This window comes from Schistocerca cancellata, chromosome 7 (genome assembly GCF_023864275.1).
Source record: "Schistocerca cancellata isolate TAMUIC-IGC-003103 chromosome 7, iqSchCanc2.1, whole genome shotgun sequence".
Classification (NCBI taxonomy): domain Eukaryota; kingdom Metazoa; phylum Arthropoda; class Insecta; order Orthoptera; family Acrididae; genus Schistocerca; species Schistocerca cancellata.
This window is the reverse complement of record NC_064632.1, coordinates 469,240,955-469,256,956: the sequence shown is the minus strand read 5'-3', so window position 1 is coordinate 469,256,956 and position 16,002 is coordinate 469,240,955.

Sequence of the window (16,002 nt, the reverse complement as noted above, 5' to 3'; positions counted from 1 at the left end):
AGAGCGTGGAGGCCATGGAATTGGTCCGCCTCTACCAATCCATCGGTCACCGAATCTGTTGTTGAGGAGCGCACGAACACTTCGACTGAAGTGTGCAGGAGCTCCATCGTGCATGAACGACATGTTGTGTTGTACTTGTAAAGGCACATGTTTTAGCAGCACAGGTAATCCCGTATGAAATCATGATAGTGCTCCATTCAGCGTAGGTGGAAGAACATGGGGCCCAATCAAGACATCACCAACAATGCCTGCCCAAACGTTCACAGAAAATCTGTGTTGATGACGTGATTGCACAACTGCGTGCGGATTCTCGCCAGCCCAAACATGTTGATTGTGAAAATTTACAATTTGATCAAGATGCAATGAAGTCTCATCCATAAAGAGAAAATTTGCACTGAAATGAGGATTGACACATTGTTGGATGAACTATTCGCAGAAGTGTACCCGTGGAGGCCAATCAGCTGCTGATAGTGCCTGCACACGCTGTACATGGTACGGAAACAACTGGTTCTCCCGTAGTACTCTCCATAGAGTGACGTGGCCAACGTCGCCTTGTACAGCAGCAACTTCTCTTCCGCTGACATTAGGGTTATTGTCAACTGCACGAAGAATTGCCTCGTCCATTGGAGGTGTCCTGGTCGTTCTAGGTCTTCCCCAGTCGCGAGTCATAGGCTGGAATGTTCCGTGCTCCCTAAGACGCCGATCAATTGCTTCGAACGTCTTCCTGTCGGGACACCTTCGTTCTGGAAATCTGTCTCGATACAAACGTACCGCGCCACGGCTATTGCCCCGTGGTAATCCATACATCAAATGGGCATCTGCCAACTCCGCATTTGTAAACATTGCACTGACTGCAAAACCACGTTCGTGATGAATACTAACCTGTTGATGCTACGTACTGATGTGCTTGATGCTAGTACTGTAGAGCTATGAGTCGCATGTCAACACAAGCACCGAAGTCAACATTACCTTCCTTCAATTGTACCAACTGGCGGTGAATCGAGGACGTACAGTACATACTGACGAAACTAAAATGAGCTCTAACATGGAAATTAAGCGTTTCCGGACACATGTCCACATAACATCTTTTCTTTATTTGTGTGTGAGGAATGTTTCCTGAAAGTTTGGCCGTACCTTTTTGTAACACCCTTTATAGTCTGTTGTATTTTCGTAAGGTGTCTCATTACCATTGGCTACCACTGTTTAATCTATCACATTAATTGCGAATGCAGCTTCATCTCGCTATTTTTTTTTCTTTTATATAAATTTGTGGTAAGCTCCTATGGGACCAAACTGCTGAGGTCATCGGTCCCTGGGCTTACATAGTAACTTAAACTATTTTACGCTAAGTACAACACACACCCATAGCCCAGGGAGGACTCGAACCTCCGAGGGGCGGAGCCGCACGAAGCGTGGCAAGGCGCCTTAAACCGAGCGGCTAACCCACGCGGCTTCATCTCTCTACTATACCGTAATTTCTGTGGATCTTCTTTGGTTTTCATAATGACTACCAGTCATGCTCATTATGTATGAAGCGCTCCTTATCAAACAATTACATTCACAGTGAGGGTAGCGTGACGCATTAGGAAAGCGGTAACACCACAATCAGGCGGATTAACGGCCGAAGTTGATGCATCACAGACGGGGGTCATTACTATGCTGATGTTATTGCTCTTATGCGTGATGTCCCCTAGATGTCGCATCGGACACTTCGTCGGCTCCTCGTCGGTACGGCGCGGCGTGTGTCGACCGTAGGATACACTGCAAATGACTGCAGCGAATGGAGGAACACTGTTTATGACGGCTGCAGTCACTAAAGTCACGACGTCATGTTAGGTATGGTCCACTGTGAACGGAGTATTGCATCTTTGTAGCTTACAGTGTAATTGGCGATGGCAGTTAATTTATACATTTTTGTAATCAGCACCTCAAACATGGTCATACAGTAAAACTTGCTCCAAATGAAAACGCATGGGACTGAAACAATTTTCCGAATGGGACAAGTTTCCGGATCACACAAAACTGATTGGGCTACATAAATTGGGCAGGTATCATGCGCAAAAGTATAAATTTCTAATAATGTACGTATTTACGTACCTTCACCCCTGCATAGTAGATGTCATTTTACTGTGTATTGTACAACAGAACAGTAGACTTTACAGAAACAGATAAATAACACGGCATTTCTGTATTGTTGTATGTACAGTCGTGCTCAAAAGTATCCGAACGACCTGAATTGCATTTCGCCTGTTTCGCATACAACCCTCATACAACAGCTGTCTAGCAGATCCTGTAATCGCTCCTTGGTACAGTCGTTTGACTATTGAAAATGGTTGCATCAAACCACCACTAGAAAATACTTATCTGTATCGCAATAACTCAAGATATAAAGTAATACCACGGTACTACAAATATCAGGGAACACCTTACCACAGATGAGACTGTCCTTAAGGCTTGTAAGCTCACATTTATTACAATAAATGACATACCTGAAATGTTACCACTCTCATTATTACGTCAGACAGGTAATGGACGTAATAAGTTCGTCGTATTCATGATTTCTCATTATTACATCAGACAGGTAATGCACGTAGTAAGTTCGTCGTATTCATGATTTCCTATTCAAAGTAACATTCCGTACTTATTATTTAACACAAAATAACATTAAAAATGTAAGTTACTTATGAGCTGCTAGTTGAGAATATGTATGAACTTCAAATGAAACGAAGAAAAGTCTCGTTCTGCATATGGATTCAAACCCGGGTCATGCAGTCTACAGAATGATTTCGTGACTGACGGAAACCAACAGTCATTCCTGACTAAGCATACAGAGAGTGATATACCTCGATTTTAGACACTATCAGTTAAGAAATATCAACTTTAAATTACATAACGTAAACATTTTTAACGGACGCGAATTCCTACCCAGTATCTATCGTCTCTGTTAAGAAACGCCGGCCGTAGTGGCCGAGCGGTTCTAGGCGCTCCAGTCAGGAACCGCATGACCGCTACGGTCGCAGGTTCGAATCCTGCCTCCGGCATGGATGTGTGTGATGTCCTTAGGTTACGTTAGGTTTAAGTAGTTCTAAGTTCTAGGGGACTGGTGACCTAAGATGTAAAGTCCCATAGTGCTCAGAGCCATTTGAACCAATGTTTTTCCTTTGTTAACAAACTACGAGAGATGTTAAATATTGCTTCTTCACAAGTAATTTACTTGAAATGCCGTGAGGTAAAGCTTTGTGTTGGACAGGGATTAAAACCCAGAACCTAATCGGATTGTTATCGAAGCACAATCAACTGTGACATATCGGATTTTCTCGACAGTAGCTAGATGTTTTAACTGAAATGACGAGAGGAAACATTACTTTTTTCCTTCCCAGGGCTCCAACCCGGCACCTATCGCTGTTATATTCCAGAGAAACCAAACGTTAAATATGGGTTTGTTATACCAGCAGCGACATGTGAGCATGTTTGAACTAGAAATAATATGACGAAGTGTTCAGAGCTGACTGGTACTCGAATCCCACACATATCGTTGTTGACTACACACAAAGAGACATTAGCTACTAAATATTTCTCCACTAGCAGCTCGGAATAACATCCTTGAACTTACAGTGATCTCTCAAATAGTTCTGTGTCTCACTGGGAGTAAAAAACGTCAGATATCGTTAGTGTTGACAACGAATGAAAATGCATTAAAAATCAAAATTATTATCCAACAGCAGATAGGTGTTCTCAAACTAGAGCTTGATAATACACAATGAAGACTTTAATGCCAGGCCAGGATTTCGAACCCATTCACGCGCAATATGTGGAGATGTTGAGGAATCTGCAGTTTTCAACAAACAACAAACTGTAGTCGAGCTGTATTGTCACCAAGGGATCAAATTCCGCTTTAAGCGCGGTCTGAGTTGCATTCCCAGTTCAGAACCAATTTTGTCGACATAGAGAAGCTCAAATAAAAGATGGAATAAGTGTCCTGTGACCCTACATAGCATTTGTTTCCTCACTAGAAATAAATAACTACTGTAAGAAAGGTTACTGGTGATAGAGTTTCTACATGTCGCCGCTCCTGACTTTATTGTGGTTCAACCTAATGTCTGGTTAGTAGAGAAGAAATACCATGTTTAATGTCAGACCACAATGTCATTATACCTTCTTCACTTGGCGTAGCCAGAAGAGAATAAAATCTGTTCCTCCCTATCAAAAATCATCGGCAGAAGTTGGAATCGAACACAGACCACGAGCATATGAACCTATCAGCAATCCAACAGACTACCAAGTCCTCTTATCTGAGGCGGATTTTTCAATTGTAACGCCGTTGCGCCACACTGGATGAGAATTCTGACACACAGGGTCCCTGTAGTGGTTTGCAGCATGTTCAGTACATTCATTTACTTGGTTGACCGAATCACCATGAACTAGCTGCCTCGGCTACCCAGTGCATACATTCGACTCTGTTTTGTAACCCATGAAATAAAATCACGTAGCTGCCACCTACACAGAACTGCCAACAGTGTAGGATGCAGAAATTTAAATAGGAAGTGTTCCTTTCCACTTGAGCTACTCTATTGCGCTATCTGTTTATTGAAAACGACGTGCAGTGCAAAAGAAAAGCTGCAACTGTCTGTCTCTCAGAAGTCTACATCCGGCCATATGCATTATCTCACAACACCGTGGTATGTGGAAGCTCTGGAGGATTTGTTCTTGACTTCTAGAGCTGCAGTAGCTACGGTTCAGCTTGTAGTGTGACGGTAAGTGTAGTGCACCATAGACAAAACCTCGCGAGTTCAAATACACTCCTGGAAATGGAAAAAAGAACACATTGACACCGGTGTGTCAGACCCACCATACTTGCTCCGGACACTGCGAGAGGTCTGTACAAGCAATGATCACACGCACGGCACAGCGGACACACCAGGAACCGCGGTGTTGGCCGTCGAATGGCGCTAGCTGCGCAGCATTTGTGCACCGCTGCCGTCAGTGTCAGCCAGTTTGCCGTGGCATACGGAGCTCCATCGCAGTCTTTAACACTGGTAGCATGCCGCGACAGCGTGGACGTGAACCGTATGTGCAGTTGACGGACTTTGAGCGAGGGCGTATAGTGGGCATGCGGGAGGCCGGGTGGAGGTACCGCCGAATTGCTCAACACGTGGGGCGTGAGGTCTCCACAGTACATCGATGTTGTCGCCAGTGGTCGGCGGAAGGTGCACGTGCCCGTCGACCTGGGACCGGACCGCAGCGACGCACGGATGCACGCCAAGACCGTAGGATCCTACGCAGTGCCGTAGGGGACCGCACCGCCACTTCCCAGCAAATTAGGGACACTGTTGCTCCTGGGGTATCGGCGAGGACCATTCGCAACCGCCTCCATGAAGCTGGGCTACGGTCCCGCACACCGTTAGGCCGTCTTCCGCTCACGCCCCAACATCGTGCAGCCCGCCTCCAGTGGTGTCGCGACAGGCGTGAATGGAGGGACGAATGGAGACGTGTCGTCTTCAGCGATGAGAGTCGCTTCTGCCTTGGTGCCAATGATGGTCGTATGCGTGTTTGGCGCCGTGCAGGTGAGCGCCACAATCAGGACTGCATACGACCGAGGCACACAGGGCCAACACCCGGCATCATGGTGTGGGGAGCGATCTCCTACACTGGCCGTACACCACTGGTGATCGTCGAGGGGACACTGAATAGTGCACGGTACATCCAAACCGTCATCGAACCCATCGTTCTACCATTCCTAGACCGGCAAGGGAACTTGCTGTTCCAACAGGACAATGCACGTCCGCATGTATCCCGTGCCACCCAACGTGCTCTAGAAGGTGTAAGTCAACTACCCTGGCCAGCAAGATCTCCGGATCTGTCCACCATTGAGCATGTTTGGGACTGGATGAAGCGTCGTCTCACGCGGTCTGCACGTCCAGCACGAACGCTGGTCCAACTGAGGCGCCAGGTGGAAATGGCATGGCAAGCCGTTCCACAGGACTACATCCAGCATCTCTACGATCGTCTCCATTGGAGAATAGCGGCCTGCATTGCTGCGAAAGGTGGATATACACTGTACTAGTGCCGACATTGTGCATGCTCTGTTGCCTGTGTCTATGTGCCTGTGGTTCTGTCAGTGTGATCATGTGATGTATCTGACCCCAGGAATGTGTCAATAAAGTTTCCCCTTCCTGGGACAATGAATTCACGGTGTTCTTATTTCAATTTCCAGGAGTGTACATTCACTGCTATATTTTTCATAACGCAATTCTGCTGCCTGCTGAAGTTATCAATCTAATGGAACTTTGAAAATAAATCCCTTCACTTCTCAACCCGGAATAGTTGCATATTGAAGAAGGGCCAACTACTGCGACATTTTCTTCTTTTCAGGTATAACAGACGGCCAGGCGGCAGATGCATCTCGAAACTTTTGTATTATGTATGGGGAGAGCGCATCGTGCCAAAATACGTCAGAAAAGTATTTTCTACATTAGCTGTCGTGTGGTAGTGGCATTTTATTCTTCTTCAAACCTTGTTTGACAGCTTTAACTCAGAACCATGCATGTAATCTATAAACTGCAAGGGCATGGTAAGACTGTTATAGTTATCATCAGAGAATTTGCAAATATCGTTGATGATTAATTTCTCTCTCATGTCTGCTATTGTTTAAATAACACTAAAAGAAACCCTACGAAAATTGTGCGCTGTATTATAAAAATGACATAAAACTACCCACGATAACGTTACGAAGAAAGTTTGTTTTAATAAAGCTGAGTATCTGTACAAAAGCATGCGTCTATCGGACCGAATTAGTAAAATACTACTCAGATTCAAAATTTGCTTGTCAGGAACGGAAAGAGGCATTACCTGTTGTGCAGCATTGTAAGTTTTTCACCATTGCACTATGAGCCGAAAGTAGCTCACTGCTTATAGCCCTTTCACAGAAGGGATAAAAACGTTGCAGTCAGCGAGATTTGAATAATGATCCAGAACAGACGCTTTTTTTTTTTTTTTTTTTTTTTTACAGTACAGCACGTTACCACAGAGCTAGCGCAGAGGTATGTGTCTGGGATTCCTACTACTAGGCAAATAGTGAATAGATCTCGTAAACTGCTAATTAAAGGACAATATTAGTTACGATTTCCACGTGCACGATTTTCCTGGGCTGAAAACACTAAATTTACAATCTTTTGTTACCCCTCAAGCGATAATAACTCAGATTATTCAATGTAAATGACAGAAAAAATCAAGTGACATTTGAGGCTTAATTCCTTGCACACCAGGAAGTAACTCGTCTATCACAGAGTTGCCATAGATACCTTGCCCTGTTGCCAAATCTCAGTTACAGTGCCAGCTGGAAGAAGACGAACCTATGTATTCCTACAGAGGGCTTGGAAGTGACCATAGCTGGCACCTCAAAGACACGGCTGGCACGGCCTGGAATACGTAATGCGTCTGATTCGCGTTTCTGTAACTAGGTTTACGGACTGGAGCGTAGTTACTAATAATACTCAGAACTCACTGTAAACTAAGCATTATAAATCAGTAACTCTCACAGCTGTTTTTTTATTTCTTTCGTAAGTGTACTCAAAACCAAGAAACTCATTCATGGACGTTTTCGTGCCTGGCCGGCAGTGGAGCACAACAAACAAATAAAAATAAAAAACAATGTTTGTGTGTGTGTATGTGTGACAGAAGAGAGAGAGACAGAGAGTAAGAGAGAGAGACAGAGAGAGATAAATATAAAAAAGAATGACAGAGTAAATAATTATTGTAAAAAAAATTGCATCATATTATGTAAAGAAATCTTTCATTAAAATGACACGTTGCACATCATTACGAAATATCGTATTCATGATCTATGGAATAAATATTAATCTAATCTAATCATATTGCTGAATAGCCATGACGAATCATGAATTACCGAAATTTTCGCCAATATCAGTAACCAAATCTAAACTTGAAAGTAAAAGACCACAGTTTTTGTAATAAACCGGGACTCCTATCGACACCCGTTCGTCCCTTTTAAATAACCTAGAAAGATGTCTGATATACCTCCATTCAGAAGTAGCAAAGTGTGCATGCATTTAAAGATGAAGCGCATGATGTGAAGTTGTGTGACGGAGATACGAACCCAACGCGTAATCGGATTATTAACTAAGTAAAGTCAAATGTTATGTATCGGTTTTTCTTACCAGCTGCTAGGTGTTTTAATCTGAAATAAGGATACAAATTTTTGTGCCTGGGTGACAATCGAACCGCACACCTACTGTCCTTCTTTATCATCTACGAATATAGCTTAAGTATTAATTGGTTACTCACCAACAGTAAGATATGTGCGTGTTTGACCAGAAATAACGACACCTATTGCGAATGTTGGCAACACATGAACAGACATTAAAAATGCATGTTAATTTTCACTAGCAAGCCGGTGTGCACGTGATAGGGCTTGAAATGAAATTATGAATATTTTTGTACTGGATCTGTAATCGGACCCACATACTTACTTCTAGAGGAGACCCGGAGAAGATTGCAGTCTTGGGAAAAGGAACGAAATGACTGAACTTTACTGTTCCGAGAGATTCAGATCCTCGAGAGTGGAGATACGAATTCAAATCACAGTCCAGCACCAAATTTTTCAATGTCCGTAGATCAATCAATTAGAAGTAAAATAAGAGCCTTGTTCCTTTAAATGGCTGACGGTTCATCTAATAAAATTAAACTTTCTAATGTAAGTAAGTTTACGCTGGCGACAGTATTTCTGTTTACCATGACTTCCGCCTATGTCATTTCCCAACGTCAGCCGGCTCTGCCCAGTTAGTAATGAAGGTACGTGATGTTTAATGCGGATTCTGAATTACGAGTGCCTCTTAAAAGTAAATGCCCGAACCCACGCATTGCACCTGTGACAGTTCGTTCCACCAGACCATTGTGGCCACATTTCCCAGACCCAGGAGTGTGCTGTAACGGATCATATGCTTAGCTTACAAAATTAGTCACGGGGGGTAAAATGCGAATCTATTAAATATTTAAGTAGAAGCAAGATTCTGACGTGGAGATTATGCTATTCTCATGTCAGCAGGATGTAAAGACTCTTCTAGGCATCATAGCCTCGATGTGAAGGCATTTGAAATTTTCACTAATTCAGCAAATTTCTTAGATCGAGAAAATCCACTGTGAAGTCTGAAGTTACCAAATAATTCGATTATTACCGTCATTATTACTATCACTTTCTTCATACCGCTGCTGGATCACATGTGCTAGAACATCATTTAATGCCTTTTTGGTCATTATAGAAGTAGTTGCCGAAGAACAGGTTCTTTCCCTGTCTATGGAATTATTTTCATGTTAATATCAAACATCAGTAATTACTCGTAGATTACATTCAAACTAAAGTAATTGATGAAGACGTCACTTGATAACAAAAACGCGCTGTCTTTCTTCGTTTACTTCCGCTGTCGAATACTGGCAAACCAAAAGTCAAGAGATCCTCCTGCCTTCCGATATACGTCGCCGTCAGTTCTTCCATATGATGACCTGTTTCAGGTTGTGTATGACAGAGAATGTTTTAGAAAATCAATTGTTTTCCTTTGCAATAAACTGAAAGATTTTCATTCTACGCTATCCTAGTTCAAAATTTTCGCAATATTAGTTCAAATTTAATATCCGGGTCTGTAATGTGATAAAGTATTTCACAGTTGCAAAACCTGCATCCTATCCATTGACCTTACACTTAGTCGCTGACCATAAATTCTAGCTCAGAGTGACATCAGTTTAAGTAACCTAAAGTAGCGAAGACTGTTTGTCAGTACTCTTCCTCATCGGAAAATACGCAACTAACCCATTGTGCTCCGCAAGTAATTGTAACAGTAATTTCTGTGTGAATGCAATGCATACGGATTGTAGAATTTAGTGGTGCTCTCTCTTCAACTTTTGTATATAAAATGCCTTATCTAAACTGACCCATCATCATTACAGGCCCTGGGCAGTGCATCATCATACTGACAACAGTAACGTGCTTTTACTGGCAACGTAACTGTTCGTTTTACCTGATTTTGTAATCATTTATATCTAACAGCAAGACCTTCCAGTGTACGTTTTTTCTCATAAGACGCATAATGGCAATGAAAATTGAGACATCAAAGAGAGACCATTTATGTTGTTTAATTTTTCTCCTTTCTGTTTATGCCAACTTGAAGGCACTATACTCAATTCAATTCTCTTTACTTTGGTGCAGGGACACGCAAGTGCCAACGCAGGCAAAAACAAGAGATACTTAATTTTAATTCCAAGCAGAAACAGCAGTGTTGGCTACATGGCGGCAAAGTAATACATAGCAAGATTACGAGTACGAAATTGTCGGGTTCGATCCCTGGTCCGTCCCACGAATTTTACCTCCCACTTTACACGTATTTGCCCTCGGGCAGTGTTTGTTGATGTAAAAAATGCACTGTCGTCCGAAAGCCACGTTAAACTGTTGATTCCCCTATTAACTGTCTAGGGAAGTCAACTCAAAGGTCGGAGGAAAGCAACGGCACACCACCTTCAACAGGACCGTGCCTATTAAATCACTGTGTTGTTCAAACCACTCTTCTAACTGATGACTGCTTTACTTTACTATGGGTTTGAAAGTTAATGATCTTCAAGTTTTTAACGTTTTTGTGTTTTCATACTGTAGCTTTGATACCAGTAAACGTAATTAAGCGGCCGAGCACTGTCACTGTTCGAGTTGTCAGGGTGGTAGACGACGATGCTGTCGACCCCATTGACAATCTTGCTCATGACTCTGTTTCAGTCGAATACCCATTTGTGCCTTTCTGTGTATTTCGAGATATACTTTTATACACTTGGTACGTATCCACAGTGATATCTGATAGAGCTGTATTTAGCAACATGAACCAGATACGTTTTCCGAGCAATATATCAGACAATACGTCAGTGCAGCGATATTTCGTTTGTGTGTTGCACATGGTGCAAGAAATATTTGTGTTTTGCTTGCTTCTGTGATAGGTTTCACCCCACTGAACGTGCGCAAGCTCACGAGAAGACTATGGGTAACTGGAATTACGCAATAATATACTTAAAAGATGTATTTTTGCATTATATAACCAAATGAAAATAACTGTAAATAGATTATATGCCTACTTGCTTATTACTCGCACCTCTTGATGCTTTCCTCAGAAAATTAAAAGAAAAATAAAAAGAGAGAAATAGAGACAGAGAGAGGAAACAGAAATGTATTTCAAATATTAGCTCGGTGACGCTATGTTCGTTTCGTGATGTAAAGCATGGATAGTTGATAGGTAATATCGCGTTGTACTAGCGATATGTATTGCTACAGGGTTGTCTCTTCTCCCTCTGCAGACAACCAGAACAGAATTCAGTAAGAAAGTGGTAAGAACACGTATGCAGTGCGCCAATTTAACACTCAGCCTTTCTTGGTTAGTTTGTTAATCGTTAACAATTGTCTGTAATGCAGTAAACATCCTTTATTACTGATTTGTTACTACTACCTTTGTTATTGTTATTCGTTACCTCACAACAACTTTCCTATCACTCATTGCTGCCGATGCACATAACGAATGGATCAGGATGCATGGAATGTGGTTGTTTCGTCACGGAGAATATACACATTTATCTCGGCGTCTTGTGTTCAGGGTAATACGAAAATCTCAATAAGAGAAGACAACAATGGGATGCCGGTGATGCAGGCAATAATAACCAACTATTTCTGTCGACTTAACAAGATGACGACAGACAAACTGGCGTCTCAATGTATTTTGATTATACTTCGTTAGCCTTCTTGCGACCTCGTTCTAATATCTCGTGGGAGCAGGCATAACATTTCGCTTTTTGAACACCGAGCAATAACACACAAAGATGGAAGGATACAAAGAAACAATCCGACTCATGGGTGTGGATCCAGTTCATCATAAGAAGACTAAAAAAGAAGGAAACATTACCAAAGCAATGAATACGCTGGTTAGTATACGTTATTTGTATAGATCTGAAGATGAAAAAGCGCAGATCTGCACAGTGCCCGCATCTACACTTCAGTTTCTGTCTTAATGGGCATAATTTTTAGTTTCTTCTCTTCTGAATTTTCAAATGTATTGATTATTAAGTGGCACAGAATAATTAGTTAACTGTGTTTCTTATAGCTTCCATCCCCACCAACATTTTTCTACATTCTCGTGCAATTCATGAAATTCTACTTGTATGATCACAAGACTGCACATAGATGCAATCGTTTTCAGGGTGCAAAGTGTTTGTTATCTTAGTTTTCGTGACAGATGGTTAAAGTTGATTTCCAAAAACTTTTTATTGTACTGAAATAATCTTTTGTCACAAAGTAACAGGGTAAGTGTTTTGTTCGTATATATTCTGTGGGAAACTGTAATCGTGATGGAAGTTTATACACCTGAATGTTTGATACTACTGGTAGGAGAAAACGCTGCATATTAACCAAACCCCGCGCCTCCCCTCCGTATCCTCCTATGACACAAGCACGGGATTCTCTTAGCATACCGCTACAGAGCTGTTCGTAGCACAACTGAGAATTGGCAACATAGTCACAAAAATTTGCCAAAACTATGACAGTGAAATCACTTGCACGTATGGTACTGAATTGACTCACTAAATTCACTTGATATTCCCTTTCCATTTGAATGACTCGTGCTATACAACCCCTAGACACTGAGACAGAAAATTCTTTTTTTTTTTTGGCTAAAGAAATGCTGTTTCTCACGTAAGCAACAACTTTTATTATCGCTCACGATGCGTTATGAGGCTGAGCGACTAATACCATGATGAGAGTGGCATGCTGGCAGCAGTGTGTCCGTAGTCCTGTGCCCCCGTCCGTATCTCGTGTTGCACTGGCTCAATGAGTCGTCAGTTCTAACCGTGGCAGGGATTAGCACGTGCGAGGTTTTTTTCTGATTTATTTTATGGAGCTGCGAATTTCCAGAAAAATTCTGTAACGAAATCGGAAGAAAACCTTTACACATCAAGTCCTCTTGGTAGCTCGACACAGCAAGTTGTGTTAACGGTCATAGATCTCGGCATCCTGACTGCCAAGCTGCTTCACAATACAAGCGTCTCTGAAGAAATTCGAATCGACCGTCAGTGATACGAATTTCAGTATTGTTCTTCACTTAAGACTCACATGCCAGGGTGATAAGTACGAAGGAAATGAACCTCTTGATTACTATAGGGCCTCTATGCTAAATTTCCACAGTAGCAGTTAGGAACTCTCTGCAGACATTTACTAACAGTGGCTCTAGCAACTTAGTTTTTCTCTGGGTAGCTTCCAATATGGGCAATGTTGTCGCATTAAATCCAATTGAATATTTTAAATATCACTTTTGAACAGTGTTCACTTCTCCATTAATTAATGTATGGACCTCAAAACAAGCAATTTGCCTGAGTAGCTATAGAGTGGGTTCTGAAAGATACTGACACAATGTTTCGCATCCATTTACCATAGGGAATCAAAGAAAGAAACCTAACGCATTACATTGCATTTACTCTCTGTGCCTTGACTAACACATATGAATCCATGACAAAAATAAATTATTTGAAGAATCTCCTGTGAAAGGAAAAAGAACAGGATGTGCGCTTTACTTATAGCACACTGGATCAGGAACGATGAAATTAATTCTGTGCCACATTGATGTATGGCATACTAGTGTAATAAAATACTCATCAAATAAAAACGGTTATGTGCCTCTATTGCTGTCGAGAGTGAAACACAAATCGTAGTCAGATTCTATGGGTCACCACTCAACAACATTAAAGCATTTTACACCGTCGAGAGTGAGGAGTTGAGCAGGTGTTGTCGGCAGAAGGCGAGACAATGCAGTGCCTCAGCCCCCGCCGGCAGGCAGCAAACGGGTCCCAGGGAACTCAGACGCATGCGGTGTTCAGAGGCAGATGGCCGGCCAAAAAATCTCTCGCTAAAATAGTGTTTGAACCAAACTGTTATTACCAATGTGACAGAAAGCGAAATATATTGTAGATTCGCTTGAATTACACTCATAGCTTCAGCACCGAGAGGAAAGGGGCGATAAAGTTTTGTCTACATGTGCTTTCTCTTGCCAGATGTCGTAGTAGCTAATCTCGTGTTTTACCTCAAGACTACGGTCGTTGTCAAGACTGATGTACTGAGACATCAGTCAAGACTTCCTCCGGGAAATGCCGTAGTCTACAATGTTGCCAGATCGAGCATATTGCCGGACATAGAATTCTGAGGGGAGAACGACTGTACTGTCCACCCTACGTGAAAGACTCGGCAGTCAATGTTTTTATCTAAGACTGTATCTACAACACATATTGCACGCTGAAGACCCAGAAGAATTAAAGAAACAAAATTAGTTTATGAGAGCAACGTTAACTATAGCGTTCGAAGATTTCATAGTTTTGTATACGTGTGTGTAAACGCCTTCCAATGCCCACTCAAGGAAGACAAGCATACACAGTCTAGCTTCAGTATTATAAAGACGTCTCAGTCTGTGAAGGAACTCTGTCTTAGATTGTTAAACATTTTTAATATTTAGCAGTACTGTACCCATTGGTGTTGATCTCGTTTCCAACCACCAATCCCACAGCTACAGATACACTACTTGTAACACCTCTTACACAAAATACTAACCTAGTGCTATCACACGAAAAGATAAACCTGACACAAACTGTGGGAAGTTTGTTTTACAACATTCGTACCTGGATAAAGAGCTTTTGCTGTTTGAGATATCTGTGAACATTGCCGCATAAGACGATTTAAGAAGAAACTAAATTCCTTCAGCTACGGTAATGTTTAAAGAAATCGTCTTAACGGCACTAAATCGTGGTTTGTGAATCGTTCACTAGCCGCATTTCGCTGGTTGGAAGGCAAAAAGCTTACTGACAAATTTCACAGATGGAAAAGGGGACGAAATGTCTCGCACTGGAAGGTCATTTTGTTTCATTTAAATGACTACAAAATAAGGTAAAACGAACAGTGAGGTTGTCAGTAAAAGCACATTACTGTTGTCAGTAAGACGTTGCACTGCCCAGGGCCTGTAATGATAAAGGGCCAGTTTAGATGAGGCATATTATATACAAAAGTAGAAGAGAGAGCACCACTAAATTCTACAATCCGTATGCATTGCATACACACAGAAATTACTGTTACAGTGTACTTATGGAGTCCAATGGGTTAATTGCGTATTTTCAGGAGAGGAAGAGTACTGGCAAACAGTCTTCGCTACATTAGATTACTTATACTGGTGTCACTCTGAGCTAAAATTTATTGTCAGCGACTAAGTGTAAGGTCAATGGGTCGGATGAGGGTTTTGCAACTGTGAAATACTTTCCAACATTACAGAAGCGGATATTACATTTGAACTAATATTGCGAAAATTTTGAACTTGGATAGCTTAGAATGAAAATCTCTCTGTTTATTGCAAAGGAAAGCAATAGATTTTCTAAAACACTCCCTGTCATACACAACTTGAAACAGGCCATCATATGGAAGAACTGACAGCGACGTATATCGGAATTCAGGAGGATCTCTTGGCTTTTGGTTAGCCAGTATTCGACAGCCATTTGTATGCGCAAGTAAATAAAGAAAAACAGCACGTTTTTGTTATCAAGTGACGTCTACATCAATTACTTTAGTTTGAATGTAATCTACAAGTAACTGCTGATGTTTGATATTAACATCAAAAGAAGTCCATAGACAGGGAAAGAACCTGTTCTTGGGCAACTACTTCTATAATGGTCAAATTCATTAAATGATGTTCAAGCACATGTGATCCAGCAGAGGTATGAAGAAAATGATGGTAATAATGACGGTACTAATCGAATTATCTCTTAACTTCACACTTCACAGTGGATTTTCACGAACTAAGAAATCTGCTGAATTAGTGAAAACTTCAAATGGCTTCACGTCGAGGCTATGATGCCTAGAAGAGTCTTTACATCCTGCTGACATGAGAATGGCATAATCTCCACGTCAGAATCTTGCTTCTACTTAACCATTTA